The following is a 19,006-nucleotide window of genomic DNA, read 5'->3' as shown; positions in this document are numbered from 1 at the left end:
GCCTACAATTTAGTCGCTGGAAAGTTAGAAATGTTACCAATTTGGTATGCCTCAATTTAATGACCGGAAAGTTAATCAAAAATTCAATTTACCAGAATTCCTCACTCTTTTTCACTTTCTTAGACTTGCTCTCAAGTCCGTTACACCGTACACCTAGAATAAGTTATTGAATTTAATCAATAAACCCAAAGGTCATCGGTTACAACCAACAACCCAAATTGTTTGATCGTGTAATTGATTGAGCAACCCATCAGTCACATGAGATCCAACGATGTAGACTCAGTCTTTTTCACTTTCTTAGAGTTGTTCTCAAGTCTGGTACACCTAGAATGGGTTATTGCATTTAACCAATAATCTCAAAGGTCATCGATTACAACCAACAGCCCAGATTGCTTGATCATGTAACTGATTGAGCAACCCATCAGTCACATGAGATCCAACGGTGCAAACCCACTCTTTCTCACTTTCATCTATACTATAATCTATTGTAGGAGGATTGAGATCCCACTCTTCGACAATATTAGCAAGACCGAGCGTTATTAAAATGGCTTATAAATGTAGAACTGTTCCTTAATTGTTAAGGTAGAAAGCAAAGACCAGTAAGTCTTAATCCATTTGTTACAACAAATGGCCTAGATTGCAGATTGCTTGATCATGTAACTGATTGAGCAATCCAACAGACTCGTGAGATAATTTCAGTCTTCAATGCGCAACTCTCAGTCTTCAATGCGCAACTTGAACTTGTGCAAAAGAGAAACAATTCCAACCTTCTCGTGCGTGAGCGACTCGAACCCAAGACCTCTTGACTAGACAACTTGTTTATGTTATTAAATAGAGAACTAATATATATATATATATATATATATATATATATATATATATATAAAATATTTTGAATAACTTTATAAAAGGAAATAAGTTTAATTTTCAAATATTTTCTAACAATTGAGCTCCTAATGGTTTCGGACTTTGTTTCCTTGCTTGTAAAGCTCAACTGGGCTTCTATTAGCCCATCAATGCGTAACTTATAATTATTAGTTTATATCTGTATAATTTGGTTGATTTTTGGGGATTTTTTCTAAAAAATATACAAAATGAAATTTTGCTATATAAATACATACTATATACAAATAGATATATATACACACATGTTATGGCTCGTGAAGGTAATTCAATTTCCAAAGCAAGGTACTTCCTAAATAGTTTAGTTATGTAGTCAATGGTGATGTTTGGATCACGGAAGATGTATATGGAAAATTGAGGTCAAACCCAACCGTTCAGAAAATGCGATGAATTGTTTCCATCTTCATCATCAAAACAAGATTCTGAAAGTTTTCTACTATTTGATTCTCAAGTACAATATCTGAAGCATAGATTCATTTGCTCAAGTTGAGAAGCAAAATTCGGTGTAGCATATGATGCAAAGTTATATTGATATATAGACATATATGGATATCTTATCTCTCTCCCTAAATTTTTTATAACACATTAAAATCAAATACAAATGGAAAAAAGAGATCCATATATGATATGTAGAGTTTGCACAAAAGATTCATAAAATTGTTATAGATATTAACAAATTTATTTACATGAACACCGCATTTGGACTGTTATGGGCAGATTGTGAATAATCTCTCTACAAAGAGATCAAAAATATTATCCACATCCACCATTCTAATTCTTACCAAAAAAAAATTGTTAATTATCCAATTTTGCAACCTGTTCCCTGGAGGCCACAAAAGAGGAAAAAAAAAAAACCTAACCTATTACAAATTGGTAAATAAGGCCAATTTGTCAACATACTGTTCAAGACACATATACAAAAAAATAGCCTCATTGGTTAGAAATGTAAAATGCCATTTTATTAATTTCACTACCAAATAATAATAATAATAATAAAAAAGAAAAAAGAAAAGAAAAGTCAAAGATCCAAAATGCCCATACTGAGAATGAAAATTTATAATTTTAATTTTTTATTGGTTATATTAGGGTTAGTCTATTCCAAGTACCTGGTAGAAAAATGTTACCACAAGTTAAAGTTGCAGCAACTCCAACTAAGATTAAAATCATAATTAAATAAGGTTTCACCTTCTTCAGGGATGCCAATATTGTGGTAACTATAAATCACAGCTTGTAGAATCTTTGTGGCCTGAAGCTGTGAATCTTTTGATACGCCAATACTATGAGCTCCATGTATTTTACCATTTTTTTGGCAACTTCATCCTTAACAAGAACCCAACTGCAAATTTTGAAAACAAAAGTACTTAGAAATATAATATACCAATATTTACCTAATTTTGATCATTTTCAAATTTATAACATTAAATCTCACCCTATACCAGTATGGCCTGTGGCTTTGGAGACGGTGAACATCATGAGTTCATGGTCTGCAGGAGAAGAAATTGGAGTATATTGTCGCCAATAGTAAGCAAGATCATGAACCTCTCTTCCTGGGTTAGACTGCAAGCAATAAACACATATTTAAGACCAGCATTTATACTATCTACTTTAAATTCTTAAACTCCAAAATCCTAAGTCAAAAATATTAACTAGTTCTTGATATTAGTCTTATAAATAAATTTAATTATTATTCGGAGATTTCATAATTCCAGCACCAGAAAAAAGAAATCATATTTCGGCCATCATTTGGACAGAAAAGAAATATCAATAAAACTTTGTAGCAACATTATTGCCACGTTCAATGCCCGTCGTCAAATTTAGACATTGATGAGAAGTACATGTTGTTCAAAATAAATTTATGAGGTACATTATAAAATTTAACATGGGGCTATGACCATTGTTAAAAAAAAATTAGCGCTTTAAAAAAAAAAAAGCATTTAGGATGTCATTATAAATTAACATAGCACTTTAATATATATATATATATATATATATATATATATATATATATATATATGGCATTTAGGATGTGGTCTTAGACTGCATTCGTTTGCACGTCATAAATTATATACCATGTACGACTCACATTGCCGTCTTAAAAAATGTAATTAATTGTACCAAACATAAATTCATTAGGAAAATCGAGTCAGTTTGTCACATTATATGTTTTTAATCAACCTTGCAATAATGTTAGTAACTTTTGTGGTTAACTCCATAGGTCAAGTCAGCCTAATGATTTTAATATTTAATTTTGACGATTCACAGGCATTAAAAGAAATAAAAATATATATACAAGCATAAAAAATCATTAAATAACATTTCAAAAAGTGTGTAATTTTTTAAAGGAAAATAAGTGTCTGTGCATTGTCTAATGAAACAAGTGTCTAGTTCATTAGACAGTGCACCATAACACTTGTGTGTGTGTGTGTGTGTGTTTGAGAGAGAGAAAAGAGGTAAGGGCCAAAGGTCTTAGTACCTCTAAGGCATATAAAGAAAATACAACATAAAACATAAATATTAGATATGATATTGCATTAAAAGTAATTAGAAAGCTAACTACTACTAAGTGTACAAAAGTTTTTCTTTTGGTGGTGGGGGGGTAATATAAAATTTATATAGATCATAATTGCACTCAATGACTTTGCAGATATAGCAAATTGGTTTTGTTTATGATGAGCATACATTGTATAAATGTTCCATCATTTCCTTATTTATTACTTTTTTTTATATATATTTCCCTTTTTCTATTGGCAAATGAATAAATGTGTCTATTTTTATTTCAATAATAAAAATATCAAAGAGGACACATTACATGAACTCATCAAATAAAATTTCCATATTAAATAAATTGAACTAAATAAAAATAAAAATAAAAAAACTCACTTAGTATGGGGCAGCTGCAAACACGCTCATTGGCTCAGAAGCATCGAGCGAGGCGAGAGCATATAGTGCAGCATGATAGAGCTGCGAGGAACCGGTTCCCACCATAATGTGACGATCGTCGACTACTGCATTCCCTACTAGTTGGTGCAATTTAATAATTGCACTTGCAAGTTTGGGTTCCAAAAACCATTAAAAAGAATTTACGTTAGACATGTAACTTAAGTGCTGGTCTCCAGATATAAGAATCGGAGTTTTTTTCCCCCATTTGCCACCAGAATCTTGTATACATTGTGGGGTCGCCACTGCATTGAATTAAAACCTATTATTAGTAAATTTAGCTATAACAAATACAATACCATAATGCTAAATTCTGACAAAATACTCAATTGATTGCACATACTTTTAAAACAAAAGGTGATGAGCTAAAGTTTCATATTTAAGTTCTCAGTGTGTGTGTGTGTGTGTGTGTGTAGAGAGAGTGAAGAATGTAAGAGACGAGGAAGAAATCAAAATAGAAAGAAGAATAAAACGAATAAAAATAAATAATTTTAACATTATATCCTTCCACATTCACGAAGTATATTTGGAGAGCAAAATAATAAATAAATCCATGGACAACTTTTACAGCTCCCAATTCTTTTTCCCTCTCCCTCTCCCACCTACAATGCCATCCAAAACGACGAAATGCATCACTATTAAATGGGTCATTTTAACTAGAAAAAAATTACTATCGTCCCTCAATTGAAAAAAATAATAATAATACAATAACTAAATAAATAAATAAATAATTACATGAACATATGGGCAATTTTATAACAAGAATGAGAGCTTACACATCAAGACTGATAACTACATCCCCAATATCTTGATGTTTCACTTTATCAGCTGAGGCCAAACTCGTAGGTGAAGACCTTACTATATTGGTCTTCCTTTGAAGGTTTGCCTCGGAACCTGGTCCCTCATTGGTAAACCGCCACAGTAGCCCGACATTGATGGCCAAAGAGTCCATCAGAACATGCCTCATTGACACAAATTTGTACATCTTTTCTCTATTTAAGCAAGAAATCAACAACTACAATGGGAGTGATAGATAAACACAATGTTGACACAATGGAATGTATATGTTATTGGCATGCATCTGTATATGCATACTTATATAGGTCCGATCAAGAAGGTAGTTGTGTCCGAGAAAACGAATATCTATGACAAATGGATGCAGGAGCGAAAGTCCCACTTGTGCATTGCAAACGGAAATGCCAACACGCATGCATGCAGGGAGGGATTTCAGGACATAATATTTGTGGATTCTTCTGGGCTTTTCCCTTTTAACAGTTTCATCAGATTATGTAAGCATATGCATTTTCATTTTTATATAGAATGAAAGACGCAGAAGATTTTATGCATGGGACCACCCTGCTTAATTTTGACAAGTCACCTAACTGGAGTTTTTGGTTTCAAGATCAGACAATATATTGACGCAATATATTTTTGAATGATAGTAACTGCAACTTAGGAAAAATAAATAAAAAATTAAAGGCTCATTAATTGCAATCAAACAATACTAAATGTAGCTTATAAACTAACACCTTAAGAGCATTCATTATTGAGGCAGAATGCTTTTTGGGGAATCAATGCTTAAGCTAGATTTAATGGTTTTGACTATATTCAATGACATTGTGGAATTACTGATTTTTCTTGAGAAAATGATATTTGAGCTGATGAGTTAGCTTAAAACACTAGTGCAGAAGCACTACAATAAAAATGACTTCTAACAATGTCGAGTGGAGCACGTTGTAAATAGAAATAGTTACGATGTGCAAGAAAGAATGCCGTAAAATCTTGCAGCCTAATGACGAATCCGTGAACAAAGGCGTGAAAGAAGACTTTTAACAAGGCACAAAGAACGCTCGCCATAAATATCGAGTTACAAAAATTCAGTTTTCTTTTTAGACATGTTTCGAGGGGGACTCAACTTTACCACTTAAAACAAGAATTAAAGTACTTCTACTAAGTCTAATTTATCGGTTAAAGTGGCATTGTTTTTTTTCCCCTTAATTAAGTGCAATTAGTATTGTTAGAACAGTTATATGTAAATAGGTATTTATGTTGGGGTCATATTGTAATTAGATATAGGGTTTGTGGCCATTATGTAAATAGGCCTTTCTTGTATTGTATATATATTTGTGTTATGTGTAAGGGTTTTAACATATGAAGAAAAGGGGCTGCGCCTCTCTCTCTCAGCCATCTCTACTCTCTCATTCTACTATCTCTCTCTGTATAATCTATAAATTTAACATGGTATCAGAGCTTTGATTTATTATCTGTCAATAAACTGACTCAAGCACTCAATTGTTTTGTCACTTTTTATCCTCCGTTTTGTATCTTTCAGGACCTCAACACGAAGAAGACGATTGGTGGAGGCACTAACAGAAATGGCCTATACTATTTGGATTGCACACCTTCCACTAGTGGTGTTGCTTTACATTCCCAGGTGTCTGTATACCAGTGGCATTATCGGTTAAGTCATCCCTCGTTGCGGTACTTGAAGTCTGCATTACCTTTCCTTGAGTCTGTGTCTACTTTAAATTGTGAGTCTTGTCAGTTGGGTAAGCACCATTGAGTGTCTTTCCCTCCTCATACTGTTAATCGTCGGTCTTCTTTATTTGAATTGGTGCATACGGACATTTGGGGTCCAACTCGTCAAACTAGTCAATCAGGTTTTTCTTATTTTGTTACCTTCGTTGATGACTATTCAAGGATGACTTGGTTGTTTTTAATGAAAGACCGTTCTGAACTTTTTCCCATATTTCAATTATTTTTAAAAGAAATTGAAGTTCAATTTGGTTGTGTTATACGAACTTTACAATCTGATAATGCTATGGAATATGTCAAAGGTGCTATTTCTACCTTTTGCGACTCTCGTGGCATCTTGCATCAAACTTATTGTTCCAACAAAATGGTGTAGCCGAACGGAAAAATAGGCATTTAATTGAAATAGCTCAGACATTGATGATCCATATGCATCTTCCAAAGGCATTTTGGGGAGATACTGTTTTAATTGCTTGTTATTTAATTAATCATATGCCATCTTTTGTTCTTAATTGGAAATGTCCTTATTCCCTTGTTTTTCCTACCCGACCGTTATTTGCATTACCACCTCGTGTTTTTGGGTGTGTGTGCTTTGCTCACATATTACGCCCTGGCACTGATAAATTGTCTCCTCGTGCCATTAAGTGTGTCTTAATGGGTACTCTCGGACTCAAAAGGGTTATAAATGTTGGGATCCTAGCACTCATCGTGCTTTTGTGTGCATGGACGTTACCTTTTTCGAGGACACTCCTTATTTTTCTTCACATGGTTCATCTTTAGATACCGAGTTCTTGCTTCCGTTGCCTGTTGTGTCACACTCATCAGCCTATGTCCCACCACGACCACCTCCAGTACCACCGCCACCTCAAGTGCCACCCATAGTTGTTAAAGGCTCAAGGCGCACAAAAGCGCAAAGGCCTCCTGGAGCCTGAGGCGCAAGGCGAGGCGCGCGCCTGACTGAAGCAAGGCGCACGTTGAAAAAAAAAACACAAAACCCACCCAATAAACTATTAAAGATGCAATAGTATATATAAAGATGCCAAAGCCAACTAAATGAATTACTTAAGTTCAATATTCAACATAAAGATGCCAAAGCCAACTAAATCAAGTACTTGAATTCAACAGTGAATAATCAAACATATTAACATAAACCAGATTTCATGTCAATTAGCAAAATCAGATTTCAATTTCAAAGCAATATTGAAATACAGAGCTGCAGATTTCATACTTCCAGTTCAATTCAGTATTAAAAAAAAAAAAAGACACAGCTGCAGCCTGCAGTCCAGTTCCAAACTTCCAGTTCAGTTCATAAAAAAAATAATAATAATACAGAGTTGCAGATTTCATAAAATAAAAAAATAAAAAAATACACAGATTGCATAAAAAAAATACAGAGCTGTAGATTTCATAAAAAAAAAAATAAATAAAACAGATTTCATAAAATAAAATAAAAAAATTAGAACCCAATTTTTTAAGAGAAACAGAGCCCAGATTATCATGATTATATTAATCCCAAATTCAAGTAATTTCACATAAAGAAGCAAAAGCAGGAACTTCCAGATGCGAAACAAAAGAGGGCAAAAATCTGTAACTTGGAAAAATAAATGCCAAACTCAAATAAGTTCTGCCGAAGAAGAGAAAAAATAAAATAAATATAAATAAATAAATAAATAAATAAAAGAGAGAGAGAGAGAGAGAGAGAGAGAGAGAAAGAGAGAAGAAGAAGAAAAGAGAGAAGAATTCTGCCGATTCTGAAGAGAAGAGGCAGATAAGTTCTGCCGAAGAAGAGAGAGAGAGAGAAAAAAAAAAAAAAAAGAGAGAGAGAGAGAGAAAAAGAGAGAAGAAGAAGAAGAAGAAGAAGAAGAAGAAGAAGAAGAAGAAAAGAGAGAAGAATTCTGCCGATTCTGAAGAGAAGAGGCAGATTCCGAAGAAGAGAGAAAAGAAGAGAGAGAAATGAAGAAAAAGAAAAAGAAGAAGAAAAGAGGGAAGAATTCTGCTGATTCCGAAGAAGAGAGGCAGATTCCGAAGAAGAGAGAGAAAAGGAGAGAAGAATAAGAGAAGAAGAAGAGAGAGGAAGAACAGTGAGAACTTATCTGGATTCCGAAGAGAAGAGGCAGATTCGTGAGGAGAAGTCGGCAGATTCGTCGCAATCCCTAGCCCTTTCCTTTTGCTTCAGTCTCTTTGCTTTCAAATCACTTTCCTTTTGCCTTTTATTTTATTTGTTTTGGTATTGTAAAAAACAGAAATAATAAACAAATAACATAAAATAAACATATTAAACAAAAAAGAAATAACAATAAAAGGAGACGATTTAATAAGGCGCGCCTTTGGTGCACCTGTGGCCTTACGCCTTAGTAGCATAGGCGCGCGCCCCCATCAACCCAGTCGCCTTAAGTTCTTAGAGGCGATATGATGGCGCCTGTACACGCCTTGCGCCTCAGGCGCGCGCCTTCGACGCCTTTGACAACTATGGCACCACCACCACTTCAAGTGTATAGTCGACGATCACGGCTAGCACCACCCCCCCCCCCCCCCCCCCAATTGTCTACTTCTATTGAGGCTCCTGTTGCTGCTGATGATCTTCCTATTGCCTTACGCAAAGGTATTCGATCTTGTGTTACTGCACATCCTATTTCTAACTTTGTCTCATATACTCATGTTTCACCCACTTTCTCTTGTTTTTTATCCACACTGTCTGCTATACTTGTGCCCAAGACTTTGCAGGATGCTCTTTCTCATCCTAGTTGGCAACAAGCCATAATCGATGAAATGGATGCTCTTCATCATAATGGGACATGGGATCTTGTTCCCTTACCTCCTGGTTCCAAACCGGTTGGTTGTAAGTGGGTCTACACTGTCAAATATCTCCACAATGGTTTTATTGAGCGTTTGAAAGCTCGTCTTGTTGCAAAGGGGTACACCCAAACTTATGGTATTGATTATGATGAGACTTTTTCCCCTGTTGCAAAGATTTCTTCTATCCGGGTCCTTATTTCCATTGCTGCCAATCGTAATTGGCCGTTGTTTCAATTAGATGTGAAAAATGCTTTCTTACATGGCGACTTAGTTGAAGAAGTTTATATTGAGCAACCACCTGGGTTTGTTGCTCAGGGGGAGTATCGTCATACCATTTGTCGCCTTAGGAAGGCCCTGTATGGATTGAAGCAATCTCCAAGGGCTTGGTTTGGAAAGTTCTCTGCGACAGCATTAGCATTTGGTCTTAAGAGATGTCATTCGGTGTTTCACCAGCACAATAAAGCTGGTTTCATTTTCCTTGTGGTATATGTAGATGACATTGTGATCACAGGTGATGATTCTGAAGGTATTGTTAAATTGAAGTTGTTTCTTCAAAATCAGTTCCACACTAAAGACTTGGGTCAACTCAGCTATTTCTTGGGTATTGAAGTTGCTAGATCCAAGGAAGGTATAAGTTTATCTCAAAGGAAATATGTGTTGGATTTATTAGAAGAAACAGGTATGTTGGGTGGTCGTCCTGTTGATGCTCCTATGGATCCAAATACGAAACTCTTATCAGATGAGGGTGATCTATTTGATGATCTTGGCAGATATCGACGGCTTGTTGGGAAATTAATCTATCTCACTATCACTCGACCGGATATCTCATATGCAGTTAGTGTTGTAAGTCAGTTCATGGGATCTCCTAGGATGCCACATTGGAATGCAGTTCTTCGGATTATCCGATACCTCAAGCAAGCTCCAGGTTTTGGGTTGCTATATAAACCAAATAGACATCTTAGGGTAGAAGGTTTCACAGATGCTGACTGGGCTGGTTCTCCCTCAGATAGGAAATCTACTATAGGCTACTACACATTTGTTGGTGGAAATCTTGTTACATGGAAAAGTAAAAAGCAAACAGTGGTAGCACGGTCTAGCGCTGAAGCAGAGTACAAGGCGATGGCCCATACCTCTAGTGAGTTAACGTGGATACAACACTTTCCTAAGGAACTTGGGTTAATAGTCAAGACTCCTATTCCATTGTTCTGTGATAACCAAGCAACTGTTCATATTGCATCCAATCCGATATTTTATGAAAGAACCAAGCATATTGAAGTTGATTGTCACTTCACCCGAGAGAAAATATTGAGCAAGAACATCTCTACTCCATTTGTGAAGTCAGAAGATCAATTAGCTGATATGTTTACTAAGGCTCTTGGTCATAGTCGGTTAAAAGCAATTAGTTCCAAGCTGGGATTATATGATATATATTCTCCAGCTTGAGGGGGAGTGTTAGAACAGTTATATGTAAATAAGTATTTATGTTGGGGTCATATTGTAATTAGACATAGGGTTTGTGGCCATTATGTAAATAGGCCTTTCTTGTATTGTATATATATTTCTGTTATGTGTAAGGGTTTTAACATATGAAGAAAAGGGGCTACGCCTCTCTCTCTCAACCATCTCTACTCTCTCATTTTACTATCTCTCTCTCCATAATCTATAAATTTAACATGTATTACTCAAAATTATTTTAAATAGAAGTTAATGCATTAATGTCATGTCTTGATCTGCCAATAGCAACCCTATATTAATACTGAAATCCTAAACCAACCTGAACTTCAAAAATTATTTGAAATAAAATAGCTTAAACTTTAGATCCTTAGCTATAACATTATCTAACTCAAAACAAGGGGGGAAAAAGAACAAAGAAATAAAAAATAAAAGAAAAGAAAAAATAACAAGAGGAAGAAAGAAAGAAACTAACTAATTGGCATTAGTTTAGATGGTATGATCTTTCATGTCACATGCAATTTGTTGATGCGCGTGCGCATTTGCTAAAACTTTCAGAAATAAAAATTAAAATAAAAAAAATCTCTGCCACAGAAAAATATGGCCTAACCTTCTGTTTTGAACATGCTTTGTGTCATATGACAAATAGAAGCAGTAGCGAAATATGTGGGCACATGTCCCTTGTGTCATGTTTGGAGATGCCAGCATGCATACAGCGAGGGATTTCTGAAAAAAGTTTTCAGAAAGTTTCACTCTTTTGTGCGTGGTTTCACCTTCTTCAGGGATGCCAGTATGGTCGTAACTATCAATCACAGCTTGCAGAATCTTTGTGGCTCGAAGCTGTGACTCTTTTGATACAATACTATTGAGCTCCATGTATTTTACCATTTTTTTGGCAATTACATCCTTAACAAGAGCCCAACTGCAAAATATAAATACACAAATACTTAGAAATATAACAGACAAATATTTACCTAATTTTGAAAATTTTCAAATTTATAACATTAAATCTTACCTATGCACATCCCAGAATGGCCTTTGGCTTTGGAGACAGTGAACATCATGCGTTCATTGTTTGCAGGAGAAGAAATTGGAGTATATTATGGCCAGTAGTAAACAAGATCATGAACCACTCTTCCTTCTTTATGGCTCACCACAGGTTCCCTTGTAAACCCATCAGATTGTTTGTGGATGTCACAACTTCAATGTATGGCCGTTCTTACTGAATGTATGTGCATCACCATCCCATTTATAAAACCCAGACTTTAGGACAGGGTATGACGGCAAGCAATAAACACTCTTCCTTCTTTATGGTTTACCACAGGTTCCCTTGTAAAACCATCAAGTAGTTTGTGGAAGTCACAACTTCAATGTATGGCCCGTTCTTATTGAATGTATGTGCATCACCATCCCATTTATAAAACCCAGACTATAGGGACAGTGTATGACCGCAAGTAATAAACACGTATAATGGCAGTGAGCCTGGACTTGCTGACCAAACGATGGATCAAAACCACACCATGGCCCTATGCAGTATATTGTCTAGATATCATAGGCCGGTTAACCGAAAGGCAGCTAATTGGACATGAGTAAATCTTGGTGGCTATCAATTCTTTCACAAAGTAGAGCAGTAAAAAAAATTGCTAATTCAAGACAATTTAAGCAAGTCACGTTAAATAAAAATAAAGAAGAACATAATTAAGATTTAAATTTATACCATTTACTTTAGATGCTTAAGAATAACAGCCTGAGATCCGTCAGAGATATTAACTGGTTCGAGAATAGTCTTATAAAGAAATTTAACTATTATTTGGAGATTTCAAAATTCCAGGAGAATTTAAAAAAAAAAAAAAAAAAAAAAAAAGGGAGGTTTCGGTCACCATTTAGAGAGGAAAGAAATATCTATTACAACTTTGAAGTAACATATTTGCCACGTCCAATGCATGTCATCAAATTTAGACATTATTGATGAGTAGTACATGTGTTCCAAAATAAATTCGTGACGTACAATATAAAATTTTAAAAAACGTGCTATGCACATCATAAAAAAAGACGTTGCTTTAAAAAAAATAACATTTAGGATGTGGTCTTAAACCGCATTCATTTGCACATCATAAAAATTTTAATACGGCCCCCATTGCACGCCGTTAGAAAAATCAAGTACTTCTCGCAATTTAGTTGTCAAAAATTCTTTAGAAAAATCAAGTACAACTTGTCACATTATACGTTTTAATGTAACCTTGAAATAATGTTAAGTCACTTGTGCGGTTAACTTTAGAGGTTAAGTCAAACCAAAGATTTAATATTTAATTTTGTGAATCTAGCATTTAAAAAAAAAAAAAAAACACTACAAGCATAAAAAATCATTAAATAACATTTCAAATAAGTGTCTATTACATTAGACACTACAGATCAATAAATCATGCATGTGTGGGTTTGAGAGAGAGAGAAGCAAGGGGTAACGATCTTAGTTGCTAAAGGCATATAAAGAAATAAAAAACAAAACATAAATATCAGATGGGATACAACATTAAAAGTAATTAGAAAGCTAACTACTAATTAGTGTACTAAATGTCTTCTTTCTGATAAGATAAAATTTGTATAGATCAAAATAGTATGAAATGACTTACAGATAAAAGAAAATTGAATTTTGCAATCTTTAAGATTAGCTGACATTGTATAAATGTTCCATTCTCTCCTTTTTAATTACTTTTTTTTTCCCCTTTTTCACTTGGGAAATAAATGTGTATATTACTAATTTCAATAAATAGAAATATCAAGGAGGACAAAACCAAAAATAAGCATGGCTGCTACATTACATGATCAAACCGACAAGTAACGATTTGACTTTTTTTAATTATCAAGACAGCGTATCAGCAAGTTCAAGAATGACTCTTAAATAGCTAATAAGATTTCCATAGAAAGATATTGAACACATAAAAATTAAAAAAAACACTCACTGAGTAGTATGGGGCAGCTGCAACCACAATCATTGACTCAAAAGCATCGAATGGAGAGAGAGCATATGGTGTAGTTTGATAGAGTTGCGAGGAACTCGTTCCAAGTGAGAGAGAGCGCACGAGCACAATGTTGACACAAAGGGTACATGTTTTCAACATTTATATATAGTGAAGTAGAAGAGTTTGCAAGCCTAATGTTTTCAACACGAATATAATATTCTTGATAAATGGATAAAAGAAAATGAAGAAAACCACAGAGATGCCAACACACAACCAAGTATTTTCACTTTACTCTTGCGTGTCTTCATTTTATAAATTTCATCTCCGAGATTTCCGTTTGCAATCCAACTGCGTGCTCCAAAAATTTCGGTCTTGTATCCATTTGTCAAGAACCTTCTATTCGTATCGAAAACATCAGGCTTTGAACCATTAAAAAAAAAATACTTAGCTAAGTGTTGGCAACTTAGAAAAATACAATTAAAGGCTCATTAGTTGCAATCAAACAGTACTAATGCATCTTATAAACTGACCCCTTAAGAGCACTTATTATTAAGGCACAATGCTTTTGAGGGAATTGGTTAAGCTAGATTTAATAGTATTTGATTGGGTGAACATACCAATGCGTGGTAAGCACGACTCAGCCAATATCTTCTCATGAGACCGTGGAATTATTGATTTTTCTTAATAAAGTGCAATTAATACTCAAAATTATTTTAAATTGAATTTGATTCATCAATGTTATGCTTTTAGTTACCAATAGCAACCCCTATGTTAATACTAAATCCTAAACCAACCTGAACCTTAAAAATATCTTGAATCAAACTATCTTAAACTTTAGATCCTTAGTCACAATATTGCGCATCTCAAAACAGGGGGACAAAAAAGGAGCAAGAAGAAGAAAGAAAGAAAGAAAAGAACCAATGGACATTTGTTAGATGGTGTGATTTTTCCTGTTAGAGGCAATATGGTGGGGCTTTTGCTTGAACTTTTGAAAAAAAATATATGTATCTGTAGCAAAGAAAAATATACCCAGTTTTTTTCCCCGAAATCTAAGGCTAAGTTTGGTACAATGGAAAAGAAAATAAATGATAACATTAGTTAGGAGAGAAAAGAAAAGGAAATGAGAGTGTATTGTTAATCATATATCGTGTTTGCTTGATTAATCAAGGAAAAGAAAAGAAAAGAAAGGATAGTAATCATGTTTGGAGAAGGAAAGGAAACGATGCTATTTTATAAATTTACTATCGCACCCTTTTCCATAGGTTTTGTCTTTTATAAAAAAAATACCAAAAATAAGGGCAAAATTGGTATTATAAAAGTTCTATTTAACTTTATAGCCCTTTCCTTTCATTTCCTTCCATTTCCTCCCATTTTTGGAAGGATAATAAAACCCACCCATCATGCCTTTTTTTGTATTCCTCCAAATCCCTCCATTTCCTTTCTTTTCCTTTAATGATTTATACCAAACACAATATAGCATTCCCTCCATGACCTTTCTTTTCTTTTCCTTTCATTTCTCTCGAACCAAACTGGGTCTAAGTGTATACAGCGAGGGATTTCAGGAAAAAGTGTTCGGAAAGAGATGCCAACCTGTATGTGGAACGTTTTCAGGGTTCATGTGGTGTTTGACCGGGTTCATGTGGTGTTTGACCGTAACACTTCCTTCAGATTTTGAGTACATGCAGGGTTCAGATTCTGACGCAAAACTCTGGTTAATGACCTGTCAAAACCCTACTTAGTTTTGACAAGTCACTAACAAGAGTTTTGCATCTCAAGAGCAAACAATAATATTAAGGCAATATGTAAGGTGAAAATTTGTAAATGTATATAGCTTACAAACAAACCCCATAATTAAGGCATAATGCTTTTTCTAGGATTGGTTAAACTAAATTTAAATACTTTTTATTGGGTGGGCATCCCAATGATGTCGTATACCCCATAAGAACATTCATTATTAAGGCATAATGCTTTTTTTGGGATTGGTTAAGCTAGATTTAATAGTTTTTATTGGGTGGGCATCCCAATGACGTGGTATGCCCAGCTCACCCAATATCTTCTTATGAGACTGGAATTATTGATTTGTCTTAATAAGGTGATTTGTCTGCCCTTGGGATGTAATGGAACAGGCAACACTTAATGCCTAAATGTTCTTCAATTATTATTATTATTATTATTTTATATATATATATATATTTTGTGAAAAAGAAAATTGAGAATTGAATAGTTCCTCTGATCAATTGAGAGATGTTTTTCTTAAAAAAAAAGAAAAAGAAAAACAGAGAGAGATAAGTTCTTTTTCCACAAATTTGGAAGCTCAGATCTTAAGATTGCGATTTTGCTCACGATGAACAATCTGATCATTTTAAATGATTTTCAAGCCATCTTATAGCATGGCCTCGTGTTCACATTAGGGTGTAATTTATACAACGAGAGAGGAAAGAGTAAAACGGGGAAGAGATAGAACTTGGTGAAAAAATTGCCGATCTGAAATTTGTCACGATTGCTAGCCACCTCAAATAGAATTATTTTGGCACTGGACAGCGACATAGATACGGCAAAAAGATTGGTTAGAATCACTAGTGTAAGTATTCACTTTTGGAACTCCGACTCTGAACTAAATGTAACAAAAATGTTTAAACATCGCGTTTAGTAACAATATACTATCCTTAACCTTATCGATATCTATATCTATACTACTTATAACAGTCTGAGCACTTTTTATTATTTCTTTACATTTTTCAGTTTTTTTTTTTTTAATCAAAACATTGAATCTGAAGAGGCCACACTAAGTTATGTTTCCAATTTAATATTTCAGTTTTTAATCAAATAGTATTTCAAAAAATAATACACACTTGGGGGAATATTTTAAACGGAATTACGATCTTTTCGGCTCCAATATTGTTGTGGTGTGGGGGCATTTGCTAAAATTTTACAAAAATTATGATAAAATAAATTTCTGTTGCCACAAAGAAATATTTCTGTTGTGTCTATGACAAAAGGATGCAGTAGCGAAATATGTGGGGCATTGTCTAATGTCTTGTGTCATGTTTGGAGATGCCAACATGCATGCAATGGGGGAAAATTTCAGGAAAAAGTTTTTGAAATGTTTTTCACTCTGTATAATTTTTTGTGGTTTTCAATAACTAGAGTTTTTTGTTTCAGGAAATGGTAGCAACTGCAACTTGGTAAAAAAACAATAAAAGACTAATTAGTTGCAATCCAAAGATTAATTTTAGCTTATAAACTGACCTCTTAACTAGGATGTCAATTCAGCTTATAAACTAACCTCTTAATTAGGATGTCAATTCAACCCGACCATCCAGCCAAGCTCCGAACCCACTCCAGTTAATAATAAATATTCGTTTATTAACTATAATTTTTTTTATCATTTATTTATTATAATAATTTTAAATTTTAACATCAATTTTTTTATTATGATTGTTAAATATTCGACTATACTAAAAAATTAACTACTCGAAATTATAGGCAGTGATAAAACATGGTTCGGGAACTATCCATTATCACCAAGTAGATAAGAACAATTCATCAAAATAAATACTGAAGATAATCAAGATGAAATATGATCACCAAATAGGCTTCCCTCAAGATTCTGCTGAAGTCCGACTTATGGGACTTGGCCAGACCACTTTAATTTTGCCCAAAAATTATCCCCTGTTCCTCCAGTCATCAATTGCATGAGAATAGTTCATAAATGATACATATATATCCACGAGAATTCTTATATAAAAATGTTTTGATCTACACATACATGCTACAAATCAAACCTCAAATACATCAAATCCACAAAAAGAATTTTAAAAAGCAATTTATCAAACAATTCATCTACATAACTAAGATAGTCTCCGATTACAAAAGCCAGCACTCCCGTAGCCCCCGAATCAATCACGGGTACCTGCAAAATGATGGGCGAGACAGGAAGTCGCAGTAGGAAGAACCTAACAAGTGTTCCTAAGGGATTTCAGCATAGGAATAGCCATGAGGAACAAGCTTTGCAAATCAGAGAAATATATGCATAATCAATCATATATATACAACAAACAAACAGCTTTCATCAAATTAGGCACAACGATTTCAAGACAATGATAGACAGATTCTGAAGAAATTGGCAAAGCAAATGCAATTCAACAGTGAAGATCATTTTTCATGGCATCAAAAATAGAATAGGAGGCCAATCACACAGAGCAACCCAAGTTAGAGAAAAACCTACATAGCAATCCGATGATGAAGGTCCTACAGACCTTCCCTGGTTTCTCTTTCTCTCTCTAGATTTCCCACCGCTGGGTTTCCTCCTCTCTCTCTCTCGCTCTTCCTTTCTCTCTCTATATTCTGCGCGTTAAAGAAAAATGAGAGCCAAGTTTCAGTGGCAGTCCCTTTTGTTATAAACGTGTGTCCAGGTGGTGTGTGGAGGTGTAAACAAGTGTATACTAAGTTTCATGGAGTGCTGCCATGTGGAACACACTAACTCACTTTTAATAATAACCAAAAGCTCTTCCACATGCATATTAATTACACAAAAGCCTCAAATCTAACTCCTATAATTTCATATGAATCCACTTGTGCCCCAAATTTTCTTGCAAGACATCAAAAACACCCAAAAGATATTACAAAATATCTTCAAAATTTTAAATCAAGTCACGAATCATAACCAAAGCCTAATTAAAGATTCGGATTATTACAAATAATCCCTTAAATTTGTTGAGGCTTGAATTATTTTTGTTGCATAACATGTATACTGGCCTATTTGGAGCGCACCCGCCCTTATTATAATGTAAGACGGAACTAGGCAAGTTTGGAAAACGACTTTTATTCATGAGACAAATTTGAAAAAAGGATCTTGTCAAACCCGTCCCTTTTACGTAGAGCATTTATTATTAAGGTAGAATGCTTTTGGGGAATTGATTTTAGCTAGATTTAATAGTTTTTGGCAAATTCAATGAGATTGTGGAATTATTATTATTTTTTAGAAAATTGATATTGGAGCATATTATCTACCATTAAATTTGTTTCGAGTCGTATTTATGTCTATCACTTAAAACATAAAAGTCCTTTTAATTATAATTTATAGATTTTAGAGTAGCTTGTTCTTTTTTCTTAATAAAGTGCAATTAGTAATACTCAAAATTATTTAAAATGGTATTTAATGCATTAATGTAATTTTATGGGTTGGTGATAGACCCCTATGTTAATATTGAATCCTAAACTTTAAAAATAACATCAAATATTTAACTACAGTATTGTCTATTGCAAAACAGGATAAATAAAAAAAGAAAGGCACAGTATTGTCTATCTCGAAACAAGGAAGAAAAACAAATTAAAAAAAAAGAAAGAAAAAAAACAAAAAGAACCAATCGACATTAATTTAGACATTATGATATGATATCCTACTAAGCTTCGGTACGTGTTTG

The 19,006-nt window shown here is 34.1% G+C and overlaps 1 long non-coding RNA gene across 9 annotated transcripts in view; it reads right to left on the bottom strand.

Annotated features, from left to right (window-relative positions):
• Window positions 1-17,926, bottom strand: part of LOC132304332 (uncharacterized) — a 35,845-nt gene extending 17,919 nt beyond the window's left edge. For 5 of the 9 annotated variants that reach the window (XR_009481572.1, XR_009481577.1, XR_009481569.1 and 2 more), the window contains exons 1-5: window positions 11,636-17,926; window positions 11,231-11,542; window positions 3,784-4,085; window positions 2,333-2,460; window positions 2,089-2,239 (exon numbers count right to left, since the gene is read on the bottom strand). This is a non-coding gene — a long non-coding RNA (uncharacterized LOC132304332). Of the gene's footprint in view, window positions 1-2,088; window positions 2,240-2,332; window positions 2,461-3,783; window positions 4,086-4,616; window positions 4,856-11,230; window positions 11,543-11,635 lie in introns of all 9 variants that reach the window. The other 4 variants (XR_009481571.1, XR_009481573.1, XR_009481576.1 and 1 more) reach the window with 4 other exon arrangements.
• Window positions 17,927-19,006: the final 1,080 nt, after the last annotated feature.

The sequence above is a fragment of the Cornus florida genome, unplaced genomic scaffold, assembly GCF_030987335.1.
Source record: "Cornus florida cultivar Cherokee Brave unplaced genomic scaffold, ASM3098733v1 CherokeeBrave_3.0.0_Hap2_Chr04, whole genome shotgun sequence".
NCBI classification, from domain to species: domain Eukaryota; kingdom Viridiplantae; phylum Streptophyta; class Magnoliopsida; order Cornales; family Cornaceae; genus Cornus; species Cornus florida.
This window is presented reverse-complemented; position numbering and strand designations above follow the sequence as displayed.